The sequence below is a fragment of the Cydia fagiglandana genome, chromosome 4 (assembly GCF_963556715.1).
Source record: "Cydia fagiglandana chromosome 4, ilCydFagi1.1, whole genome shotgun sequence".
NCBI lineage: Eukaryota > Metazoa > Arthropoda > Insecta > Lepidoptera > Tortricidae > Cydia > Cydia fagiglandana.
The window spans coordinates 11,022,265-11,047,920 of record NC_085935.1 but is presented as its reverse complement, the minus strand read 5'-3'; the positions used below and the strand labels follow the sequence as shown (position 1 = coordinate 11,047,920).

The 25,656-nt window shown below is 37.6% G+C and overlaps 2 long non-coding RNA genes across 2 annotated transcripts; both read left to right on the top strand.

Moving 5' to 3' along the window:
- The first annotated feature begins 1,477 nt into the window (after positions 1–1,477).
- Positions 1,478–2,567, top strand: LOC134664138 (uncharacterized). Its single transcript, XR_010098212.1, has 3 exons — positions 1,478–1,503; positions 1,586–1,713; positions 2,189–2,567. It is a non-coding gene; the product is annotated as an uncharacterized LOC134664138 (long non-coding RNA).
- A 1,711-nt stretch (positions 2,568–4,278) lies between these two features.
- Positions 4,279–5,264, top strand: LOC134663683 (uncharacterized). The gene is made up of 3 exons (XR_010098165.1): positions 4,279–4,619; positions 4,976–5,128; positions 5,233–5,264. It is a non-coding gene; the product is annotated as an uncharacterized LOC134663683 (long non-coding RNA).
- Positions 5,265–25,656: the final 20,392 nt, after the last annotated feature.

Genomic DNA, 25,656 nt, shown 5'->3' with positions numbered 1-25,656 from the left:
GCTTAAAATCTCATCTTCTTTCTAACCAGCTTACTCGTAAGTTGAAAATTTTGAAATATTGTCAATTTTATTCAGTGAACGCATATATTTAGTATGGAAACCGCCTTTAGGAACATTACCGTTCAAATTCTCGGGCCAAATTAGCACACACACACAATTACGCCTACATTCAAATAGGACGACACGTTTACAGAGCCTGTAATCAAAGCTGGTAAACAAAATAAGAGTCATCTTTATTACTCTAATGGTACATAGCTAAGTGTAGATGAAATGCATATAATGTCAATAACTACCAATCAGCGACATTAATCCGCTAATAACCTTCTTGCTGTACGTACTGGCCGCTTAGAGTTCGCGGTTCATATTTGATTAGAATATGACTTGGACAGGGATAGGTTTATGCCATACTATGGAGTGTAGAAGTAAAGGAGAGCTATCTTTTATGATAAGACGGTTGTAAAAGTGTCCAGCTGTCAGTATAAAGAATAGTTCGAAATCTCTCCGGTGGCGCTAGTAGGTAGTACCGGGAACTAACATGAATTTAGACCTTATTGACTGAGTGAAGTGCGCTGTCAGTTTTTTGAAATTTTATTTAAAATTTTCATAAAGTGATTTATTTAATTTAGGATTTCCTTGTGCAGTAAAACTAGCCGCCCCTGTCTCAGTACGCATCATATAGACTGCCACCTCTGTTATCTAGCCACCTCGGGCCTGGGCTTACCAGGCCTTAAGCCCCACATTCACACTCCTACCTTGTAGGCCGCCTCGTAGTCCGCCTCGTTGGGTAGGATTGTGTATGGGGGTTGCGGACTACGAGCCGTCCTACAAACGGCTAAACGGTAGGACGACTCGTAGTCCGCAACCCCCATACACAATCCTACCCAACGACGTGGACTACGAGGCGGCCTACAAGGTAGGAGTGTGAATGTGGGGCTTTAGGGCAAATCCACCGCTATAGGATATATTTTCTATAGTAAAAATGGGAAAAGTTTGCATCGTAAACAGTTGCCAAAGTGGGCGTAAGAGGAAAAAACAGAAAAATGTTACGAAATCCGTATCTTTTTTCCAACCAACGGTAAGTATGTAATTTTCACTACACCTTATAAAACAAAGTCCCCCGCCGCGACTGTCTGTTCGTGGGTTTGAATGTATCTTTGCGATAAACAAACTACTGGACGGTTTCAGTTCGATTTTCATGTAACAATTAATCCAATAGAGAATTTTAAAAGTAAGTTTCGGGCATTTTCGTTGTTGCCGCCTTTTTGGCTACATGCAGAAAATCCTAATGGGCTGGAATTTATGCGAATGGATCCAAAAACTCAGAAGATTAAACATCAACTCTCAAGGTTGTCTGGAAGAGATCGCTTACAGCGATAAGACCGCCTGTTGCTACCATTATTTACACTGTAAATCTGTTATTTTATTTTTCTTTGTGGTGCAATAAAGAGTATTTACTTACTTACTTACTTACATATACGTTTAAACGATGATCTAACTGTCACTGTAAGTGTTTATTAATGTAACAATAAAATTCGGTTGGCATGATTTGAATTTGTAACGAAACATAATTGCTATTTAATTGCAGGTAATTTTTCCCAATAATGAACAATTGCCACTAAAGGAGAAAATTAATTCATATGACAACACCTACGATTACTTAAAATCGGTTGAAAGATGGCCTTTGTGCGTTGGTACTCAGATTGACGACAATAAGTAAGTTTTGGTAGATTGTTAACCAAGGGATGAACGCAGTGAGAGTATAGTCCGAGGCTAAAATGATGCCATTCACCCGAGTTAAACACTCTACTTTTCATTTCGAATACGAGGAACCTAGCCCCAAAGCTTGTACTATGGGTGTAGGCGATAATACAACTGTTTGCAGTCGTCTTATGAATATATATACCATAATGTAACAGTTGTATTTAAATTAAAAGGATAACTCGTAAGCCTAATAACTTTGATTTTATTTAACATTTTTGTCATTAAAAATATTGTATGTAACGGTACATTAAATAGGTCTTAATTCTTGAACCTATCCTATTAAAACTCGACTTTTATGTGTATTTTAAGAACCCTTATTATGTAGGTACCTGTAGATTAAAGCACTATTTATACATAAACAATGGTACAGGAGAATAATAAAAGATAAAAACGAATTTATCTAATATATAATTACATCAATTTTCAGATTTTGTAAAGGTGTGATTATTGGTGATGATACTTACGAAAGAAATCAACAGTACCCAAGATGTAAATCTTGTCGAATATTACGAAATCGTTTGCAGAACCGTAATTCCACTTCAACTCTATTACAAAAAATGGCAGAAGCTAAACGGCGCGCTTCAAATCTTGTACATAAATGCAAGCGTCTGAAGAGGACGGTAAGTCTTATGCCGGCTACATACGTAACGATAAATCGTTGCGATAAAACTGTGCAGTCCGACTGTGCAGATAAATCGAACCGTGTGTATGACAAATCGTTACGATAATCGACAATCGGACAATCGGACTGCACAGTTTTATCGCAACGATTTATCGTTACGTATGTAGCCGGCATTAAAGCCGTAACAGACTACCTCACCGCGCCACGACCTTGATGGTGCGGTTAAAATATCTCTTTCACGCTCCAAATTATAGCTACATCCTTAGCCCCCTCCAGACTATGCGCGTGAATCGCGGGCGAAGCCGCGAACGCGAGTGTAGAGTCGATTTCGCAGGTCTGCGTTCTGGACTCCACACTCGCGTTCGCGGCTTCGCCCGCGATTCACGCGCATAGTCTGGAGGGGGCTCTTAACGCACGTACGGCGACCACCTTACGACTATCGATACGTGCGCCGCACCGCACTAAAGTCGCGGTATGGTGCGGTAGTCTGTTACGGCTTTTTATCAAAAACATATTAAATAAATAAATATTAGGGGACATCTAAAGGCCCCTGTACACAATGGGCCAGCGCCGGCCAGGCCAAGGGACGCTGCCATGCGGTAGAATGAGATAGCAATATCACTTGCTCCCTCTAACGCATAAATGCGTCCCCCAGACTGGCCCACGCTGGCCCATTGTGTACTGGCCTTTACACAGGTCAACCTAGCCCCAAACTAAGCAAAAGTTGTACTATGGGTACTAGGCGACGCTATAATATACTGTATTTGTATAATTGAAGACGTAAAATAATACAAAAAGAAACTTGAGCAAGAAGTTTTCATACATATTTTTCGAAATCATTTCGAAGTCCCTTAAGGCGTATCCAGATTAGTAAATTTTTCGCCAATCTGATTCAATTGCCCGATCGAATCAGAATCGAAGTGCGGATGCAAATACCAATTTGGCTCGCCGAATTCAACCGCCGATAATGACCGATATTACCGATAAAATGAAGTGCAGATGCAAGAATACCAATTTGTGAGGCCAGTCTGGATACCATTTCTGGATTTTTTCAATGTAGAGGGCTCTAATATCACCATCAATCTAAAATTAGAGATTGACGCCAATTTCATTTCTGATAAAATCAACCGATTTGGTCAGTCCCGTCTGGATACCACTTTACTTAGCTGTTGTTTTTTATTCGCACACCCGCTTATAGACCAACAAGAAATTGTAGAAATTAAAAAGTGGCAACATCGTAGTGTCGTCCCTTTCAAATCAATCTAAGAAAACGGGACGACACTACGATGTTGCCACATTTTAATTACTACAATATCTTGTCGGCTTATAACTTTATACATTGTACCTACTTGAGTAACGAATTTCATATCGACCGTTCATATAATTGCAGAATATCCAATTAAGAGAGAAAATTTCCTTGGCTAAGGCGCAGTGTGCAAAGAAATCGGATACCGTAGTACAAGCATCTATTTCAAAACTACCTAAAGAATTTCAAAATGCCGTGAGATCATGTTTTGAAGCCGCGAAAAAAAATAATACAAAAGGTCGTCGATATACGTTAGAATGGATTTATGAGTGCATGTTGATACGTATAAAAAGCAGGAATACGTATGAATTTATACGTAAAAGAAATATTTTACCCCTTCCTTCTGTACAAACTTTAAATAAGTATCTCAGCAAAATCAGCTGTTCTGCATATGGATTCCAATCCTCTACTTTCTTTAGTTTAAAAGAAAGATGTGAGGCGATGAAGAAGGAGGAGAAACGAGGAGTTATTTTAGTGGATGAAATGAAATTAAGTGAAGGCGTTTATTTTGATTCTCAAACCATGAAATTTAATGGTTTTGTTGACCTGGGGCAACACACTCCAGATAATTTAAAAAATACAACAGCGGACCATGCTTTGGTGTTCAAGTTTGTGCCTTTTCGAGGTAGATGGGTTCAAGCCTTAGGTTGCTTTTTATCGAAAAATTCATGCAAAAGCGAACCGCTACATAAACTAGTTTTAGAGTGTATTGTTTTAATGGAAAACAGCGGAATTTGTGTTGATGCTGTTGTGATGGACGGTGCACCTTGGAACCGAGGAGTATGGAAAATATTCGGTGTAAATGAAGACACTGTTAGCTGTGAACACCCTTGTGACTGCTCACGACGGTTATGGATGATTTCAGATTTTAATCATTTAGTGAAATGTTTTCGAACATCTACTTTGGATGATAAGCTACAAGAGTTCAAGGTTAATTAAGAGTAATGCATGAGTAATGATAATTTTAAAAATATACAAGGTGTAATTATTATATCTGACCAAACTCTGAGGGGTGAATATGTAGGTCATACTGAACAACTTTTACTATAGCCAACCCTGAAATCACGAAAAAGAAATCGCCTGTTTAATAGAAAACATTGACTCTACTGATTCACCGCAATATGTATGAGACAGCAGATTTTTTTTCACGATTTCGGGGTTGGTCCCATAGTATAAGTTGTTAAGTATGACCTATATTCACCCCTCAGAGTTTGGTCAGAGATAACAATTTCGCCTTGTATAAAATGATAATACGAAGTCAAACTAATGTAATATTCTTTTTTCAGACCCCTTACGGAACTGTGAAAAAAAGACATTGGGAAGCGGTATTAGAGGAAGAGAATTATCGTCAGCCTAACTTAAAAATCGCTTACAAGTTAACACCAGCGCATTTGAAACCGAAAGGTTTTCAAGTAATGAATGTTCCTCTTGCAACTGAAGTATGTACCTATAAATATAATCAATAATTTTCATTGATTGTCCGGATTTATTTCGTAGGACTTTCGGCTCATCAAAACTAATATTATTAATCTTATAAAAACAGGTGTTTGGTCACGAAATTTCGGTCGCCATGGCGTGGCGTTGATAGTGATATCAACCCTATTGCGAGGAATTGAAGGATTCAACTGCAACACAAAAATTTATTGATCTTGTATTCAATTTGATACAAGCTATGTCTTCGCGTATACCAAGAGATGCTCTGTACGTGAATGAAAATTGCAGACGAAGAAAGGTAAGAAATAGTTGGCGATTAAAATTAAGGTCAATGCGGAGAAGACCGTCTATCAGCTAAGTCCGTCTACTCACTATAACATTTAAGGGAAGACCGTCATAAAGAAAGACCGGCCGGACGGTGCCTTAAACCAGAAGTAGCCAACCTTTTAATGTATTTTTGTTAGTAGATACCTCTTATAGTGAAGAATATTTTATGCCGATTATAATTAGAATTAATATAATTATGCGTTGCTGGTAGTGAATATTATGTGTTAATGTTAATATGCCGGAACCGCCGCCGCCTCGCAACCTGAATATATCCCTTGGCACCTATACAGCCTATACTGTAATTTTTAGTTTAATATAAAAATTAGGAACATTTAAAAATTTGTATGGAATATATTTTTTGCTCCTTACTAATATCTGTAAATGTCTACTACTGACTATACTTTTGTGTAGAGAAGCGGCCGTCCCCTTTCCTCTTAATATTTCATTGTATAGCTTTGAAGCTTGTTTACTTAATGAAGAAATACTTTTTTCAGGCAATCCAGGAATTTTTAGAATTCCTTGCAGACTGGGAAAAGCTCGAAAAAAAAATACCTGTGTCAAGGAGCACGTTAACTGGATTAAAAGTAACTTTACGGGCAACACTTGAAATTTTGGATATGCTGAATGTTGCATGTGATTACAAGTATTTGATGACAGCAACCCTATCTCAAGATCCGTTGGAGGTAAATAATAATTACTAATTATGTAATCCAATGAATATGAATCTGCTTGTATGGAATCTGCATCATGTATGCTGCCTTACTTTTGGAGAAAGTCCAGAAAGCCTTTTTAAAAATAAAAAATAAATTAAAATTCATTAATTCAAGCTAATTATACTCATATTTTTACATTATTTACATTTTGATTACACAACATTAATAACATTACATTTAAATATAATCTACTAAAATTAACAATAAAATTTAAAAATTTACAAATCACATTAAAGAATAATGATATACAATATATACACAAAAACACAACAATACATACAAAACTAACCTACACCTGTCCTTACATGCCTGTTGCAACAGTGCACAATATAAGGACAGTCAAGCCGATCTGCGATCATCGCCAGGACAGTGTTGGCGCTGGCCCGCACGCGCCGCACCAGCGCAGCTGCGCGCACGCGCATGGTGGCGTGGAAACAGGCCGTGTGGGCCCCGCGAACATGCCCGAAGCGCTACAGTAGCGGGGCAGCCCCAACACCGCCCTGAATGCGTTATTGTACTGGACGCGGAGCGCGTTGTACGCTCTTTGCGTGTAGTCCGCCCACAGGCCACACGTGTACAGCGACGTGCAGTACGCTTTGAAAAGCGTTATCTTCACGTCACTACTACAACGAGCAAACCTGCGAGCCAACATGTTCGCCCTTACGCACAACGCCCTCCGCTCCCGCTCCATATCCACATCATCCTTGAGGTCCGCAGTAACAATATGCCCTAGGTACTTGAAACTCTGTACTCTGTCTAAGAGAGCTCCGTTAAGCATGACAGGTGGCACATATTTTTTTAGGATACAGTTCCTACCTAGTCCATATACTTAATGTACCCATCAATATATTTCTGCCTGGTGTTTTTGGGTTTAATTCTTTTGAAATGAGGCGTAACTTTGGGCTGTGGACGTTTTTTATCGCTTACCTTCTTTCTAATGCTAAAAAAACGAACATAGCCATACAAATATTAGTACTATTATAAATGCAAAAGTGTGTCTGTTACCTCTTCACGCTTAAACCGCTGAACCAATTTAGATAAAATTATGGAGATAGTTTGAGACCCGAGGTCCTATATTTTTTATTGAATAATAATTTTGACTTGTTTTCAGAGATTTTTCTCCGTCATGAGATATTCGTGTGGAGGAAACGATCACCCTGATCCCAAAATGTTTGCACAAGTTTACCGATTGGCGTCTTGTTTTTCCCTAATACGCCCTCCGAAAGGTTGTAACGTTTCCGGCAAAGATTTGCTGAAGAACTTACTAGGAGCAAAGGATATGGTAACTGGTTCAAACGAGGCTAAGCAAGCATGGCTGGAAAGCCTCGACCATATACTAGATAATGGTGAACCATTGATTGATGGTTATGAAGACCATGACTACAACGAGGCTGTCACCAGTGACGCGGTGCAGTCTTACATTGCTGGGTACATCGTCCGCAAATTGCGAAAAATCGTAAAATGCAATAATTGTTTGAAACTCATACAAATGAGTCCCAATGAGGGAAAAATGTTAATGAGAAACGACGTAATCGATAAAATGGATTTATACGGCGGGTTAATTTATGCTAGTGACGATCTATTCAATCTGACCAAAATGATAGAGAAATGTGTGTTAAGAGCAATAAGCAAAGCTTTAACCAATATGGAGACGATCAGTGAAATTACGCAAGAATTACAAAAAGAAACATTGATAAAAGTTGGATGTGCCGACCATTCCAAACAAGTATCAAAAAAAATTATCGATATGTACGTAGTTATGCGAGCCCACTTTCTGGCAAAATATGAAAATAAACGTTACGACGCAGCCAAAACCAAAACTAAAATGAACAGGAAAAATGCCAAGTTATTGTCTTAATTACTAGTAGTTCGCCCCGAACTAAGAACTCGTATTCGCTGGAAAACTACCGCGCAGCGCGCACACTCAGGTTTTGATTTCCAACTCAATCTCACTAGTGATACCTACTAATACTTTATATACGAGATTACCGCCACGTGGGATGTTGACTCGACGATCATTGTTGCGATAGTCGTCTCGGTTTTTTTTCCGTCATGAGATATTCGTGTGGAGGAAACGATCACCCTGCGGGCGCAGCACGGTTCCATTTTTATCGACTATCACTATGCGCGTCCCTTTTGCACTTACATACTCGTTAGAACGTGACAGGCATGGTGACAAGCGATAAAAAGGCTACCGTGCTAAGCCGCCTGATCCCAAAATGTTTGCACAAGTTTACCGATTGGCGTCTCGTTTTTCCCTAATACGCCCGGTTGTAATGTTTCCGGCAAGGATTTGCTGAAGAACTTACTAGGAGCGAAGGATCTGGTAACCATTGATTCATGGTTATGAAGACCATGATTACAACGAGGCTGTAAACCAGTGACGCGGTTCAGTCTTACATTGCTGGGTACATCGTCCGCAAATTGCGAAAAATCGTAAAATGCAATAATTGTTTAAAACTCATACAAATGAGTCCTAATGAGGGAAAACTGTTAGTGAGAAACGACGTAATCGATAAAATGGATTTATACGGCGGGTTAATTTATGCTAGTGACGATCTATTCAATCTGACCAAAATGATAGAGAAATATATGTATGTTAAGAGTAATAAGCAAAGCGTTAACCAATATGGAGACGATCAGTGAAATTACGCAAGAATGACTAAAAGGAGCATTGATAAAAGTTGGATGTGTCGACCATTTCAAACATATATTAAAAAATGTTATCGATATGTACGTAGTTATGCGAGCCCACTTTCTGGCAAAATATAAAAATAAACGTTACGCCGCAGCCAAAACCAAAACTAAAATGAATAGGAAAAATGCCAAGTTATTGTCTTAATTACTAATAGTTCGCCCCGAACTAAGAACTCGCATTCGCTGAAAACTACCGCGCAGCGCGCACACTCAGGTTTTGATTTCCAACTCAATCTCACTAGTGATACTTAGGTACGTAATACTTTATATACGAGATTACCGCCATGTGGGATGTTGACTCGACGATCATTGTTGCGATAGTCGTCTCAGCGGACGGTCTCATAGCGAAGAGTCTCGACCAACACCTAGAGACTGGATCAAGGGTCAGATGCAGGCAAATTGTGACAAAACATTCGCTGATGTTAACAAGAAATAACTCAAAATGTAGTCAATATGATGGGTGCTGAGAAAGGGGCGGCTACAGGGCCTGGGGCCTAGGGCGGCAAAGACTGCAAATCCGCCACTACATTATACATATATAAAAATGTGTTCGGGTGTTTTTTTTTGTTTTGTAAGTGTTTTTATATTTTACTTTTATATTAATATTAAAAACGAAAAACAAAAAAGAGCCTTTTATTTCTCGCCGGTAAAACAAACACAATATTATAAACTTAAATTTACATTAGGTTTAGTATTACAATAATATTTAATATTCCTCAAATCAATGTTCTATTATGCTTGGTTATGTAATAAGTAGTAAGTAATTATATTTTTTTCTTGTAATTTATTCTGCAACAACCCCTCCTGTGAGGGTGAAGGCCTCCTCCAGTGATGCTGGTCATCACAATTTCTGTTTTCTATCTTTTCCAACTTACATATGTATATCAATATTAATTTATATATTGGTATTAAATACCTACAAATACAAATAATAAAAAGCTGATAAATACTCTTATCGGGATTCGAACCCGGGACCTCCTGCTTCATAAGCGGGGTCACTACCGACAAGGCTAAAAGACCGTCAATAATTGGTTCACGATGCACAGTGGCGCCGCGGCGCGGCCTATTTAATGTTTTTGAGGGACACTTTTTAATACATGAAGATTGTTTTCCTCATCTCTACCTTCCATATGCCATACAGTGAAGAACCAGTCAAATAATTCACGAATAATAATTTAATGCAGATTAAAAGATAACTAGTTAAAATGTTGTTATGACATGACAGACTAACTCAACATAAGTAAATATATATCATTGTTGTATAAATGTATTCCGCTATAATAAGTATTTTGTATATTTTATTATCTATCTGTATGGCAGTGCGAAGTCACGTTCAGGTATAGTCTGTCCGTTTTTCTAAGATCAAGTACGCCACAGTAAATGTATGGCGAACTTGATCTTAGAAATCGGACTGGCTATACAGTCTGCAAAATTTACATGGGTACAAGAATCGGGTCAAAAATATTTGAACAGGCGGAGTCACAATAAATCCCCACTTTCTGTTCAGAATATTTTATATGTATATAGCCGGTCAAGCAAGTTTGTCAGTAGAAAAAGGTGCAAAATGAAAATTTTGTATGGGACCACAGCCGTTCGCGCGCTTACATTTTCTAAATTTGCCGCTCTTTTCTGTGTGCATTTGTTAAATTAATTCAGTGAAAGCATGATAGGAAAAATGTATCTACATATAGGAGACCGGGTATGATTATCTCACGGGTTATATCTCATGAATAGAACATATTCTAGATGGTTTACTAACGAATGGCCCAAAAACGTTTCCCAAAGTATCACATCCCAAACTATGTTTCCCAAATTATCATTTCCCAAAAAAATGTTCGGCAAAACAACTTATCGCATATTTTCAGTTAGCAATAGTCTTTTTTGGCAAGTTATTGTTTAGCAAATAATTACTTGGACAAGTTTCATTTTACCAAATATTATTTAGTCAAATGTATCATTAAGCATAACTTACATGTCCCAAAATATTGCACGGCATACAATTTACATAGGTACCAATAGAGAGGAGGCTGCGGAATTTATTTGTCTGGTATTTAGCTGATCATTACATATATGTACATAGTAAAATGTAACGTCAAAAAAAAAACATTCCTCAAAAATATGTAGTAAATGATCACTAAAATTAAAACACCATTTTAATATAAAATGATAACCAAATTTCTTACATCTTGCTATTCTATTACAGCAAATAACACCAAAGTAATAATTGTAACCCAAAAATTGTATATAACTACCAATTTTTAAACCATATTTTAGTCTAAAATGACATGTAATTTTTTTTACATCTCGTTATTCTATTAAATTAATTAATCCACTTCGATGACCTTTTTCTAGTACACAGTATTTCGTTTCTGTATGGACGGCAGTTCTAACCTAACCCACTTTTCTAATAGCATTTCGATTCTGTGAGGGTCACAGTTCTAACCTAACCTAGCCCACTTTTCTGATAGTGGTTCCGTTTTGTGAGGATCGCAGTTCAAACCTAACCCAACCCACCCAAATTACGTAGAATTTAACGTACCTATATTAACATAACAAAAATTACTTTAAATAGATATGCTTATTTGTCCAATTTGCGAAGTGACAATTTTGACCAAACATCTTTTTGGAATAAAATCATCAACTGAAAAATAATAAATAATTATAATTATAATTTAATTTGTTCAAATACTTCATTGTAATATAATCATCATTCTCTTGCCCTTGTTCCATTCACTTGGGGTCGGCGCAGCATGTCTTTTTGGAATATAATATTAGACAATAAAAAACGTTTGCTAAATAAGTTTTTGTCCTAATAACATTTGACAAAGTAAAATCATGCCAAATGATAATTTGACCAAATAAATTATATGCGAAGTGTAATTTGCTAAAGGTTTCTTTGGGAAATGAAACTATTGCGATAAGTTTGTTGGGAAGTGAAATTTGGCGAAATGTATTTGGCCCAAACGAAAGTACACCATTCTAGATATCTTGCCAGGCATCCACTCAATTTCATGTCTCTCTAATTGGACGCTTTTTTCCATAGTTCTCTGCGAATAGCATCTTGTGGGAATCTGAATGGAAAGTAATGTAAAATGGCAATACCAAATTTGATTATTAATTTGAAATAACTAGGTAGTTTCTTTATAGCTCCATCTCATGAAATAAAAAAGGAAAATACAAATCTGTAAGAAGGAATTTATTTATAATTATATAGAAAATACCTAAACCAAACACAAGTTAATAAAATAGTCTACTTCATTTGGCATAACACCATCCCTATTACTCTCGCAATTTAAAAAGTCGTATGTTGTTATGAAAGTCGTATGCAGTTGTTACGTTTTAGCTTAGCACGGTAGTATTGAAAACAAATCGTCATGTTTTTTCCAAATTTTACTGAAGTTATCTGTTTACTACAAGTGAAAAGTGATTCCATTGTCCTTGGTATGAACTAAAATAACTTCTGCACCACTTCACGACACATGAATATATTTTTATTACAAAAACGTTGTTTTTATAAATCAATTTAGCCATTTGTCACCGACTGTCATCTCGGTCGCGTACTGAGATTGCCAATCGAGCAGTTTGTAAGTACCGCCTATCGCGGGGTAGTTTGCGTTGGGTCATAATTGAGCGGACAGAATACTTCCATGTATATCATTTCGCTGATTTTATTATTTACGCGCACAGCATGTTACACGATCTATTAAGAGCTTATCAAATATTTTGACGACGTCGTTATAGGTAGTTTATACCTACAAAACTTTGAGTAGGTAGATACAACATTTTTCAGCTGTCTTAATTAATTTGAATACATATAAAAACTTACGTCTTCGTTTACTGTTTACGCATAAACGGGTGATGAGGTCTAATTTTTTGATAATATTTTAGTGATTTGTATTTTCGACACAAAATTTAAATTATGTTTGTCCATAATTTTGTAATAACATTCAGTTAAGTCTGATTGGCTGCAGAGATAATTTAGCCGTGGATAGCATGCTACCTATTCAGGCGAAGCACTTGAACTTCACTTTACTGTTATTGTAATCACTTTAAGAGCCTTAATCGTCGACTGGTTTTACGCGTAAATAAGCAAATAGGCAGGCACGGGAGTAGTTATAGCTAAGCTCTATTTGAAATCGATACTACATTACATTTATTGGCTAAGCAATTTACGCCTCCGAGGTAACAGGCTAGATTTCGACAAGGTATACGCGACGTTAGAGAAGTTCACTAGAGCAGCGCATTACATACATTATTATTAGTTCCAGATTTGGGTCACCTCACATAGCCTCATTCGGTCTCTCGGCCAATAAATATCAGATTAAAGTGCCGCTATTGTAGCCTTCACGCACAAACTAGTACCGTGGCTTTCAATAACGGTTCGCACTATGCAGATTATCATTGCGGCGATAACCACGACGTGAAAGCGATACGGGCGACACGATGCGAGCCCGGGGTGCTGCTGTCCCGTCGCGTCGCGTCGCGCATGTGTCGCACGTCACGCCGATCCGCTGACGTGACAGCTTTTCTGCTTTACCCGACGTCATGTGTTCTAGCCCTTGCTCGTGTGCTGCGTCACATACAATTAATGCAATGTAGAAATGTCATGTCAACATTTAATGACTATGCGAGTCTTACAATAGTTATAATACTTATAATTTGTCCAACTGCTGGGCACAGGCCTCCTCTCTTGGGCGAGAGAGCTTGGGGTAATATTCCTTACACTAGCCCAATGCGGATTGGGGACTTCACATACACCTTTTGAATTTCTTCGCAAATGTATGAAGGTTTCCTCGCGAATGTTTTTGTTTCACTGAAAAGTTAGTGGTAAATATCAAATGATATTCCGTACATAAGTTCCCAAAAACTTATTGATACGTACGAGCCAGGATTGGAACCCGCGATTTGATACCAGATTGATAGCCGGACGTCGTATATCCACTCGGCCACCACCGGTTCCTAGCACCTAGAAAGTATTAATTAAAATCAGTAAGTATGTATGTATCTGCAATACAATTGTAGCGCGCTACAAGTAAAAATAAATGAACGCTAAGGTCAAAAAGTATGATGAAAATTGATAATGGCATCCGAGCGCAACAATTGGAAATCCACCTAAATAAATAAGGCGAGATTGACGTTTAGCCTAGAACTTGTCACCGAATAGATGATGGGCCAAATGAGGTACATTCAAAGCATAGGTGAGCTTGCGACAGATTGTTTCCTAACTGCCGCCCGCGCGGACAATGCACGCTTGCCACTGGCACGCTCAAGAAACTCGCAATAATTTTATTCTGTGTGTTTGTCGAAGCTAATTATTCATACAATTGTACATGTTAAATACACTATACATAAGTCCTTTCTACCAACTATATAATTAAAAAACAAAGTAACTATATAAATAATAAACAAACTTCGGTTGGACACTACCGAAAATACAGTCGTTCGGCAAATCGGCAATCGGCAGTTTTTTGGCCGAAACCGAAACTTCGGCCGATATATGATTTTTATGCCGAAACCGAAATTTCGCACACACTATTGACATTATTGTTAATGTTATTATCATCGGTAACATGTAGATGGACGGCATTGCATGACTGCATGTGGCACCCTAGTGATATGGTACCTTTGATAGACTAATATAAACGTTACAAAAGTGTAATCATTCCACATTTAGTGTTCAGAAGAAATTTTGGATAGTATAAGGCACAAAGTTTAAGGTCTTTTACGATATAGGCAGTGGCGGATTTCCCATAAGGCACAGTAGGCCCGGGCCTAGGGCGGCAAAATATTAGGGGCCGCAAATTGTGACAAAAAAATTCGCTGATGATAACAAAAAATAACTCAAAATTAGGCCAGGCAACGAATTCTCAAAAAAAGGTAACTATGGAGGGAAATGCATGAAACACAATTTTAATTTGACTTCGTACCTAACTTTATTTGGACTATCTAGGAGGTGAACATATCAAAAGTCCCCGGCCGTAGTCCTTGAGCCGGGGGAAGAAAGGGGTTTGAAGGTCACTATTTTTGATATGACAATATGATAATATATGACAAGGGGACTTTTGATATGTTCACCTCCTAAAGAGTCCAAATAAAGTTACTAAATTAAAAATGTGTCCCAAGCATTTCCCTCTATACTTTTTCGTTGCCTGACCTAAATGTAGTCAATATGATGGGTGATGCTGAGAAAGGGGCGGCTACAAGGCCTGGGGCCTAGGGCGGCAAAGACTGCAAATCCGCCACTGGATATAGGTATCGGTATGTATGTGAAGGAATCATTCTAATTTCGATCTGTAAAAAATGCCACCATTATCTAATTGACTCAATATAAATATAACATAAGTTTCCTTACAAAATATTTTCAGCAAATGTTGAAATCTAGTTGAAATTAATAATGATCTGATCATGATGAATCAATCAGTGTTAACCAAGTGAAAAGTCAAATCAGTGCAGTAAGTATAACGGTTAGCACTGATTGACTAGCACGTCTTACCGCGGATTAGCAAACTAATATTTTGGTTTTAACTAACCCATATACAACGCTTTAATACTTCAAGTGGTAATATTTAACGTCCTGATTCATATGTGTTGGTATGTCATATAATACATTGTAGTATTCGTATTGTGAGGATCAAGTTAAGTCGGGTAATTTCAAATACCACAATTTACTTACTTACTTACTTACTGCTGTGGCGCAACGACCCGAAGTGGATCTTGGCCTCCGATACCAAAGACCGCCATGCTACTCTGTCCAAAGCCGTTTCTGTCCAGTCGACGGCGCCGAGTTCGCTGTCTTTCTGCACTTCGTCTCTCCAGCGGTACCTAGGGCGTCCAGACGGTCTTCGGCTACTTGGTACTCCAGAGTACGCCCTCCAGACTGCGCGATCTTCCTCCATCCGGACTATACCCCATATAACCATTCCAGTCGCAGAATCATCAAAGTGGTAACTAAATGTCAGATGTGTCGTAACAGAGTCCACACAATGTGTCTAGAATTGTTTCGAAACAAAGTGTCGTCGCCGTGTGTACACTTTTCCGTAACAAGGTGTCGACACATTTGTGTGCACTTTGCGTGCGGTTTGCGACTAAATCTGACAGCAAATTTGTGACAGCAAATGTCAATATAAAATACCTCTTGAAAACCAAGGTTTGTCAAACTACTATTAGTGTCTCGTGTGAGCCGTAAGTAATTCTAGTAAGTCATCATGGGCGATGCAAATGATAATAATCGACCAAAACCATATAAACACCCAACACCCGTCAACCTTTTACAGAAAAGTTTTTAAAGAAATGCAAAAAGCTACTTAGGTCAGCCAACGAATGCTCAAAAAAGTTGTAGAGGGAAATGCTCGGAACACAATTTTTGACTCTGTAACTTGGTTTGGACAAGTTAGGAGGTGAACATATCAAAAGTCCCCGGCCGTAGCCCTTGAGCGGGGGGAAGAGAGGGGGCTTTGAATGTCCCATTTTCCGGTTTTTCGATTATATCTCGGAAACTATGCATCTTAGCGACATGGCCACTTATACAAAATGAAAGTTAATTTAATTTGTTACAAGTTTATTCAGTCAATTTTTTCGATATGTTGAATAGTTTTTGAGATATCCGCTCTTGAAAGTTTATTTAGCGCTCTTGAAAGTGCTAGGCCGTGTATGGTATCGTTTTCGTATAAATCTGGGTTGCTGAATCCATTTAAGGTATCACATTGAAACCATTCCACAAAATTAAAAAAATCTTTTTAGGGTTCCGTACCTCAAAAGCAAAAAACGGAATCTTTATAGGATCACTCGTGCGTCTGTATGTCTGTCTGTCTGAATACACAAAATAGTTCTTTACCTATAGATGACAGGAAAACCTATTAGAAATGTGCAGTCAAGCGCGAGTCGGACTTAATGTACGGAACCCTTAATACGCGAGTCCGACTCGCACTTGGTCGGTTTTTTTTAAACTCCTCTTGACGCTTAACCGCTGAACCGATTTCGTTGAAATTTGGTATAGAAATAGTTTGCGTCCCGGAACAGGACATAGGATAGATCTTATAACCAAAATCATCTTTTGAAGGTGTGAAAAGAGGCGTGGAAATTTGTACGGGAAATCAATAACCACTGAACCGATTTATATTAAATTTGGGATGGTCTACATCTTTGATTTAGTTAAAAATGATAAAAAAAAACATGACTTCAAACCTAAACTTAAACAGTATTAACTTCAAGAAGTCAATTCTGAATTCCTCCCTACACCTCATTTCACACCTTTGAAGGATGATTTTTGAGATAACTTATTATGTCCTGTCTCGGGACTCAAAATATATGTGTACTAAATTTAAATTAAAACTGTTCAGCAGTTTAAGCGTGAAGAGGAGTTTAAAAGAAAGTAAGTTTATATGTTTTTACTTTGGAATGGTGTCAATGTGATAACATAACTAAATTTGGTACTGCGAATTTATACGAAAACGATACCAAACATGGCCTCGTAGCTTTACTGTTGTAGAAGTCAAAATAAAATTGAGAGCCCTAAATTCTTATTACTTGACCAAACTTGTGTAGAAGGAAAAGGAAAAATAAAAGTCTTCGGCAGGAATACAAGACACAAATATATTTTTTTTTTGCGTTACTATTTCAATCATCAAATAGAAACATACCTTGATTATATTATTCTAGTGAGATCCTCACAGATAAACAAAAACATTTACTTAAAAAATTACAAGGTCGAAATGTCACGGAACTTGTGAGAGTAATACGTGAAAAATAAAAACATTTATGACAAAAAAATCTGGACACAATTTAAGAAGCATCCTATTGCGTCGAGGAATCATCTGTATTTTTGCTTGTTTCATTACCTCCTCGCTTCTTTTTTTGTCCTTTGTATTCTGTAGCAATTTGTTAGATCTGAAAATAAACATAACTTGCGTCGTCACGGATGTCGATTTATAGGTTTTAGGGAGTGCAGAATTCGAAAACGATGATCATTTTATAATCCAAGATGGCCGCCACGTATTTTGTCATAAAAGTCGTCATGAATATCGTTTTATAGGTTTTAGGAAGTGCCGATTTCGAAAATGATGACCAGTTTGGAATCCAAGATGTGTGCCGTGCACTTTGTCATAAAAGTCGTCATGGATATCGTTTTATAGGTTTTAGGGAGTGCAGAATTCGAAAATGATGACCATTTTGGATTCCAAGATGTCTGCCGTGCACTTTGTCATATAAGCCGTCATAGATGTTGATTTATAGGTGTTAGGAAGAGCAGATTTCGAAAATGATGACCATGACCAACAAAACGACATCCATGTCGACTTTTAACATAGTGCATGGCCGCCATCTTGGATTCCAAAATAGTTATTATTTTCGAAATCTGCGCTCCCTAAAACCTATAAAACGACAGCCATGACGACTTTAATGACATACTGCATGGCCGCCATTTTGGAATCGAAAATGGTTATCGTTTTCGAAATCTGCGCCCCCCAAAACCTATAAAACGACACCCATGATGACTTTTATGACATAGTGCATGGCCACCATTTTGGAATCCAAAATGGTCATCATTTTCTAAATCTGCGCCCCCCAAAACCTATAAAACGACACCCATGACGACTTTCATGACATAGTGCATGGCCGCCATTCTGGATTCCTAAATGGTCATCATTTTCGAAAGCGGGGCCCCCTAAAACCTATAAAACGACATCCATGACGACTTTTATGACATAGTGCATGGCCGCCATTTTGGGATCGAAAATGGTTATCGTTTTCGAAATCTGCGCCCCCCAAAACCTATAAAACGACACCCATGACGACTTTCATGACATAGTGCATGGCCGCCATTCTGGATTCCAAAATGGTCATCATTTTCGAAATCGGCACTCCCTAAAACCTATAAATCGACACCCATCTCGACTTTTATGACAAAGTGTTTGGCTACCATCTGCATGCAAGACATTTCTATTATTTTTACGTGCAAAAATGGCCCCCTGTCAACTTCCAACCGAGATTTAATCGATAATTTATTCGATTAATGTTCAGATTAATTCAATTTCAATCTATGTTAGGTCGACTAAACTAATCGTGATTAAAATTTGAGGATTAACTTTTTTTATTCCATTAATTAGTCGAATAAACAGTTAATCTATTAAGTCCCATCTCTGACCACGTCATTTTTACACTTTGAGAATATCTGAAAACAAATGAACACAAGGAGCCATTTTGCAAATCCAGTAACTTTGTTATTACTTTTGACAGCGCGTGTCATGTGTCTACACAGAGTCGACACAAAGTCGAAACATTTGCGACTACTTTGTGACTGCAATATTTCTCAGCCTTAAACCATATTTATACATCATAATTAACAAGTTTCGTAGTATGTAAAGCGATATTTCTGTTATTTAAGTATAGTATACGCATCGAAGTACTAAAAATGCATCAAATAATATATTTATGAACACAAGCACTGAGAAGTAAACAATTTCATTTCCGGCTAAACTAAAACAATGTGGTGGCGCGTTGATTATATTACACTTAGTTTATCAAATCACTCGAACAGTTTAATTCCCCATAATAATTTAAGTCCTATTGTAATATAAATGCAAACAATATATAATTACGTCTTGTAATCCGTTTTAGAGATGGCGTATTAATGTCACTTATTTTTATTTAACTATTTTTCCATCTGACAGTTTCCATTTGACAGGAACAAAATGAACGAATGATTTTGGCATAAAGTAGTCGCAAACCCGAAACAATGTGTGCACACGGCGACCACACTTTATGTCACTTTGTGTCATGTGTCGACCCTTCCCCATTTCTGGTAACTGTGTCGACACGGCGACGACTCTGCGACTGGAATTGTGACCGAAACAGACGGTGTCGACACAAGATGTGTCTACACCGCGTCGTAACGGCGACTGGAAATGGTTGTATGGGACGTGCCCGAGCCATCGGAGTCTAGCGGCCTTCGATTCTTCTTCGATTCGAGCGGATTTCGAATGAAGTATTTGTACCACCTTTATTTTCTCTTTCTACTTCTGCGTTTTTCGCCTTGGTACGGCGTTCGATTTTGACTTTTCTCGCATGGGCTTGGAGCTTGATGCCGAGCATGGCGCATTTCGTGGCTTATATTTTGCTACTAGAATTTTATGCACGGCCCACTTATAATGAAATGTCTATATGTCTCGGAACCGTATGTCGTATGTATGTTGAGGCTGTAATCTGATTATTTAATACCGCCCAGCTAAATTCTCCTAGACATCTATTTGTTTTTGTCAAACAATATAATACGTCCAAGGTGCCTCTGGGTTACGAACACGTTTTTATACGGCTATCATAAATATTTGCATTATATTGTTCCAAACAATATAATCAAGTTTCGCAAATAAGTATAGGTAGGTATCTAGGTATAATAATACGAACGTCGATATTCATAGATAAAGATATCTCGAATTCTCAAAAGATCAAAGGTGGACATTGATTTTGTGCCAGTCAGCATAATCTTGAGATATCTATGTAGGCAGGTACGTAAAAAGTGACTGAATGACCCAACGTGTCAAGGTATTGATATATTCCAATAAACGTCGGTGTATAAGTAGCACTCAATTAAACAGCAAGGTCAAGCTGTCAAATGTTTAGAAAGTATTGCAAGTGCGAGCTTTATTGTTAAAGTCTCAAATGACGCTTTTCATAAGTTGATGTGTGACCATCACACCTTCGATTGATAAATGGCGAGAACGGTAGAAGATAATTTCAAACAACAACTCGGCTATTGAGCAATTTGTACTTGTACCTATTCATTAATTACATTGCGAGTAAGCACACCTGCATCGGCTAAACAAACGGAACCGATGCAGGTATAGTAGGTGATTTATTTGCGTAAACAGATATTTATCTATTTATAAAATAAATGTTGTATGCAATAGAATTACGGTAATAGTAGTCTATTCTACATATACCTATTGTGTTGACTTGTATATAGTGTTGACGTGATTCGTGATTCGTAATATGCTATGAATATTTAATGTACAAAATATGTCTATTATATTTACTGCAACTTACATGAATAGGATAGACCGGATACCCACGTACCATACGATAATATGTAGGTACATATGGGTAGCATTTGTTATTCGGTTGTCTCCCCTTTGTATGTACACTTCTGTCAACCGATTATTTGATCTTTCATTCTTCCTATGTATTTTAAACTGTTTTCCTGGACTTATCACAACTTATACCTACTTGATACTTACTTACTCAATTACAGCTTATCTTGCGGGGCCAAACTTAAATTAAATATGTACAAAGAAATATGACAACTTAAATAATAGTTTACAAAACTGGTTTAGCCCCAAACTTGTATTTAACAGTGGGTGTCATCAGTAAACAAATATATGCCTCCAAGAATAACTCCTTGGCTTTTGACCACGTGCGAGTGCAGCGCATTGTAACATATCCCAAGTGCTCTTTTTTCACCGAACTGAAGTGTTATTCTAGCTTAAGTAAGTATTGTTGGGACAAGAGCCTTTTATACGATGTGTGATATGTTATTGTGGGTCTTATTGTTCATTGTCAGGTGTGCTATCGGGTAGTGTCTCGATCGAACTTTGTGCGCCTGACTTTCACTTGGCGGTTGGTGATGAATCATTCTATTAAGGCAATGTTTACGCTCGGATAATCTAAATAAGTAGTATCCTTGCTTATTTTTAAGTAAGAGTTGGGAAAATGAATAACAATATTCGGAATACTTTACGAGTACCTAGGTGCGAAACGCAGTACATGCATGGCCACTATATTTATGAATTCCATTCCAATGTATGACAAGTTTAGATGACACGTTTTTATTAATTGTATCAGTCAATCGATCCAGTTTAGTTTAAGGTTCAACGGAGCAATACACCCATGGCATTGAAGCGATACAAAAGTCAGAAATTACAGTAATTATTCTATACACGAAACGCCCCGTACAAAACGGTACTTGATAGTGACGTCATAATTGAGTTGAATCCGTCTTGAAATAGGGAAAACTAGAAAATTGCTATTTATGCGGTGGAATATTGCATTTATGTATATAGTAGTACACCGTAGCCTATGGACGTCTGCAACTCCAGGGTTTTTATATACTCGTATATTAGGGGTCTATAGGTACTTCTGAACTTTCGAATCGGTCCTTTAGACCTTTATTTAAAACATCTATGACAAAGGGAACCATTTATTGTAACGATCGTAGTAATCAAACTTCGCTTGAAATGTAAGTAGTAAGATTCTGTAGATGGAGAGCGGTGTCAAGAGCATAAAGTTTCTTCTTGTTGCACCACTGCCTACCGTAATTCGCAGGGTAACATTTCCTCGAGTAATATTCCACTCGTATATTAAGGGACTCGAGACATTAAAGTTGCGTAAACTATTCATCATCCTTATGATTGTATTGTTTGTCATGTAATTGATGTTATACAACTTTTTATGCTGTTAAGACATTTATTGTGACTTAATGTTTCTTTCATGTTGAATAATTATTTTAAGGGCACATAATTGCAAATAATCTGACAGTAATTGTTAATGCAATGACCGAAAATATTGGCTTGTTTTTCTTTTAAACGATCGAGCAAAGCGTGACTCGATGATGGATATTTTATTGCCCACTTTACCTAAATAAGCTCCTGGGTTTGCGCAGCCTTTAGTTATTGTGAATATGAATACGAACTTCTTTCTTTAGGTACTTCAAATTGCGCGTATTTGGCAGACAGACACACGAGTGATCCTAACTATAAGTAGTAGTAGTAAACTCTTTATTGTACATAAAGACATATTAAAAATAACATACAATTAGCAAGAAGTACAAAGGCGAACTTATCCCTTTGAGGGATCTCTTCCAGTTAACCTTTGAGTAGATGAGAGGAGAGAGTGAAAAGAGGGTGACAAATGCAGCAAAATGTACAACAAGGTACCAGAAAGATAAAGGATATAAATACATACAAAATTTATAGGATAAACATACATATATTACACAAAAAGGAATGGGGAAAAAAATACACTAAAAATTGGAAAGAATTAGAACGATATAAAGCAACTATACAATAGAAATATAGACAAATTAATCAGTCAAATCAGATAACCATAACTTCTTTAACCTCTCCTTGAACGACGCAACCGATTGTGCCTGCCTGAGCGACACAGGCAGCTCATTCCACAGCTTCACTGGACGCACTGCGAAGGACTTGTTGTATCCTCGAGATTTGTGAGGAGGGAAGGCAAGTGATAAATTCGCGCTCGAACGCAGACGGTGGCCACTGCCTTTTCAGCCAGAAATTGAAATTTTTGAGAAAGGTATAGAGGAGAAGAAGGTGTAAAAAGAACATTAAAGAGAAGAGAAAGAGTGTGATGATTTCTACGGCGGCGGATTGGAAGCCAATTGAGTTTTTGACGGTAGTAAGACACATGATCGTACTTCCGTAGGCCGAAAATGAATCTTATACAGACATTCTGTAAGCGCTCTAACTTGTCTAAGAGTTTTCTGTCTAAGGTTCAGCCGGCCTAGCCAAGGCCTACAATCGCTATCGCTTCGACAACGAAAAGCATTATGTCTCTCTATCACTCTTCCATATTAGTGTGACAGTGACAGTTGCGTTTCGATCGCTACTGAGCGTAAGCGATTGGCATCTTGGCTACGCGGGCTGTTTATTTTCCTTTTGAGGTCCGGAACCTTAAAAACGGAGTTACTAGCGCTCAGTTTTTAAAATTGTTACATTCGGCATGGCATGCCTTTACTACCTGTACAGATCTGTTTGTTTATCATTCAATTTTATTTTTGGAACTAGCTTATAAAGGCAAATTAGTGACAAAATCAGCAAAAGACATATACTCTACTTAATATATTTATTTACAGTAGGTACATAAGGTGCTATAATTTGTGCGCTCTAGTGCGGTAACTAGCAATATACGTGCGTGTGTGGAAAATTTTAAGGGCCATATGTACTGTAAGTAATACGTTGTACAATACACGTGCGAAAAGGAAAATGCGTATTTCCTACTCTTAGCACTTGTATCGTATTGTAGTATTAAATTCATCCAGTGAGGAAACGCGACCAGCGTTTACGATGTACATATAAAATCTATATATCGGATATTTTATTTAAGTCGGTAAATTAATATATTAGAAAACGTTTTGTCCTCGTAATATACATACTTGAATTCGCTTTTATTTTACATTTAGTTTAGTGCTTTATTTTACATGCCTACGTAGCGTAGCTCAGCTACCTACGCCAATTCTTGGGATTAGTTTTCAAGCAGACCCAAGGCTCCCATGAGCCGTGGCAAAATGCTGGGATAACGCGAGGAAGAAAGATACGGTTTATAGTAGTATACCCTATAATGGGCATGGAACCAGTAATGGGACAAAAAAACTTAATTCCTCTAAAATAAGTATCTAAAAGTAGTTTATAAACACTGGCTGTATATTAGCATAAATAAGAGTCCTAGAGCTGTTTCAGTTTGAAGTTTCATTAAATTTGGTTGCTTTTTAAGAAATTGGCGTCATCCCAAAAGTTGTCGTGTCACTGAAAAAAAATACCTCTACGAATTCTTAACAACTTAGCTAAGAGAGGTGAGTTAATTTATTAAATTTCAATTAATTAATACTTGATGAAAACTAGAATGTGTTTTGTTAGTTGCATTTAACCATGAGATAAGGTATACAACACACTATGTTGTGACTCCACAGATGTAAAAAAATAGTGGTATTTGGCCCAATCCCATTATAGGAGCTGTAAAACTGCGTACCTCCTATGATGGGACAATTGACAGAATGATGCTTGCCATGCCATAATTTCATGTTTAAACAATACAGAAGTAAAATGTAGTTACGAAATATGTCAATCAGGAGGTATTCTCGGACTTCGGATAAATTAATATCGTTTTTCCAAACTTTTATTTAACTTGCCCTGTTAGTTAGTGTGGGTCAAATCTTGGTAGCTGAATTAGAGCCACTTTTCGATTTCTGATTCAGTTGAAATTTTGTGTAAGTACGTAATTAAGTATGCAAATCGGATGATAATGCAATATTATGATAACATGGACCTTATCTGATGATGGAGACATGGGAACTTAATCGCAAGAAACCCTAACTAATTGTGTTTGGGTATATTAGAATTGTCTCGATGGATCTAATACAATAATAATTGGCTGTGGAATGAAAAATACATTCAGCGATAAAAGCTTATACCAAAAATTGATTTTTTTGCCGTAACTTATTCCCCATTTCAATATTTTGTACTGATAGAGCAATGTCCATTATAGGGGGCCCATTACTGGATCCACGTCCATTACCGGGGGCCAGTGTTGGCAAAATATCAATTCGAATTGACGATTGACGATTGAGGATTGACCGATCAATTCGAATTGACGATTGACGATTGACGAAACTAATTCTAAATCTACTGATTGAAGATTGACGATTACTAATCGTTAATTCGAATTGACCGGCCAATCCTCAATCCTCAATCGTCAATTCGGATTGACGATTACTTTGTATGTACACCTAATGTCCTTTTTATTTAGGCCAGTTTTTGAAACTGACCAAATGCGTTCCGAAGCGGTGTCCGAGTTTACCAAAGGTTCCGAAACTTGTTTCTGACGGCATTATGAAGGATGTCCTTTTTGGAACATTTTCGGGACTTTCCTTGAAATTAACCGATAGCGTTCAAAATCGATATCTGAGGTGCCCAAAGGTTTCGATACTTGTTTCCGAGGGAAATATTGAGAGATGCCCTTTTTTGGGGCATTTCTAGAAATTACCCGATTGCGTTTAAAATCGATATCTG